This window comes from Ranitomeya variabilis, chromosome 4, assembly GCF_051348905.1.
Source record: "Ranitomeya variabilis isolate aRanVar5 chromosome 4, aRanVar5.hap1, whole genome shotgun sequence".
NCBI classification, from domain to species: domain Eukaryota; kingdom Metazoa; phylum Chordata; class Amphibia; order Anura; family Dendrobatidae; genus Ranitomeya; species Ranitomeya variabilis.
The window spans coordinates 399,003,086-399,005,748 of record NC_135235.1 but is presented as its reverse complement, the minus strand read 5'-3'; positions in this window follow the sequence as shown (position 1 = coordinate 399,005,748).

Below are 2,663 nucleotides of genomic sequence, written 5' to 3'. Positions count from 1 at the left end.
GCATGAGATTTCTTGAAATCCCATGCACTATGCTGTAATATCTGGCTGCTGCAGGTAGGATGCTGCCGATGTACGCAGCGTCCAACCAGCAGCATTTACTGATAGTGGGAACGTATCCTTAGTCACCCATGCAATTTCAAGGGTGAATAAATAGATCCTTTTTTTAACAATTTTAAAATGCTAAAAAAGGGACTGGTTTTGAACAGTCATTCTGTGTTGACTAAGTGCAGAAGCTCGGTGCGTCATGGCTGAGCCAATCATTTATATACACCTTCCCACCTACTTGGTTTCCTTTGGTTTGCTCCATTCTATGAAGCCAGAGCTATCAATTAAAAAAAAAAAAAAAAAAAAAAAAAAAGGGGTGGGGGGTGGGGGTGGAAATAGAAGAAATACAAACAAGTGAGGACGTGAACTTAAATGATTGGCCCAGCCAAGGCACACTAAGCGCCTGTACTCGCTTTGAACAGATATTCTGTGATGAGAGTGTCCCTTTAAAGAGCCCACAAAGTTGATGATATCCAGAAAAAAAAAACCAGATTGACATATATATATTTGACTGGTGGCCTCTCTCTCCATGACCCTTAAAGGAGTTGTCCCACAAAGTACATTTTAATCAATAGTTCTTCGAATAACAGCAAGTTCAACAATTGGATGTATTAAAAAAACAAAACAAATTGCCCTGTGCTGAGATACGTACTGTGTAATGGCCATGTCCGACCATCCAGAGCTGCTCCAGTTCATGGTTAGCTCCTAGCATGGATTCTAGCCGGGATAGAGCATAAGTCACTCATGGCAAGTAAGTATACAAATGAAACAGCAGATACCGTATTTTTCAGACTACAAGATGGACCTTCCCCTCCCCCAAAAAGGGGGGAAAATAGGGGGTGCGTCTTATAGTCGTAATGCAGGCTTACCCGCAGTGGTGTGGTGGCGGTGGCAGAGGTGCGGTATGGCGTGCGCAGGGTCCCTTTCACAGGTGAGGTGATGCAGCAGCCCGGTAAGCAGCAGATTTAGATCTCGGCTTCAGGAAAATGGCCGCCGCGATCTCCATCTGCGCACGCGCGGCCTCCCGCGGCCATTTTCCTGAAGCCCGGGAAGCAGAGCACTCCATCTGCGCACGCGCGACCTCAGGAAGATGGCCGCCACCACCGATAACATAATTCAGCCGGCTCTGCCGCTTACCGGGCTGCCGCATCACCTCACCTGTAAAAGGGACCCTGCGCACGCCATACCGCACCTCTGCCATCGCCACACCACTGCTGCAACCCCCCCCATGGACACCAGGCCGCTGCGTCACCTCACCTGTGGAAGGGACCCTGCTCATGCCATACCGCATCTCTGCCGTCACCACACCACTACTGCAACCCCCCCATGGACACCAGGCCGTGGCGTCGCCCACCTAAGCAGGAAGGGACCCTGCTCAGGTGCACGCCATACCGCATCACCCCTTCCTCTGCCGACACCATGCCTCCTGTGACCCTGCTCTGCCACCGCCAGCCCTCGGGTAAGATACTGTAAATTCGGACAATAAGACGGACCCCCATCTTATAAAAAATCTTTTTTTCTGCAATTTTTACCCCAAATTTGGGGTGCGTCTTATAGTCCGGTGCGTCTTATAGTCCGAAATATACGGTACTTTTTGAGGTAACACATTTCCCTGTTTTAGCACAGGAAAGAAGGTTTCTGATGCATACCCTTTGTGTGAGCTCATCGGAAATCAAACCACTGATACACAAGTGGCTGCTGAAGCTCCTACCTCACTGAAATGCTTTATGATGAGCTCAGAGGGCTGGAGAGAAGGCAGAAACACTGACTCCTGTGTTACCTCAGGCACGTAAATGTGTTACATCATGAAGGGAAATAGGTTACCTCAGGAAATAGCAGCTGTGAGCCCCTGCTGTTTCTTTTGTATACTCACTTATCATACGTGACTTAGGGTACCGTCACACAGTGAAATTTTCATCGCTACGACGGCACGATTCGTGACGTTCTAGCGATATCGTTACGATATCGCTGTGTCTGACACGCTACTGCGATCAGACATCATGCTGAGAATCGTACGTCGTAGCAGATCGTTTGGAACTTTCTTTCGTCGCTTGATCACCAGCTGACATCGCTGGATCGTTGTGTGTGACACCGATCCAGCGATGTGTTCGCTTGTAACCAGGGTAAACATCGGGTAACTAAGCGCAGGGCCGCGCTTAGTAACCCGATGTTTACCCTGGTTACCAGCGTAAACGTAAAAAAACCAAACAGTACATACTTACATTCCGGTGTCAGTCCTCCGGCGTCTCAGCTTCTCTGCACTGTGAGCGCCTGCCGGCCGGAAAGCGAGCACAGCGGTGACGTCACCGCTCTGCTTTCCGGCTATGGTGCTTACACAGTGCAGAGAAGCACAGCGCCGGGGACAGACACCGGAATGTAAGTATGTACTGTTTGTTTTTTTTACGTTTACGCTGGTAACCAGGGTAAACATCGGGTTACTAAGCGCGGCCCTGCGCTTAGTAACCCGATGTTTACCCTGGTTACCCGGGGACTTCGGCATCGCTCCAGCGCCGTGATTGCAAAGTGTGACCGCAGTCTACGACGCTGGAGCGATAATCATACGACGCTGCGACGTCACGAATCGTGCCGTCGTAGCGATGAAAATGGCACTGTGTGAC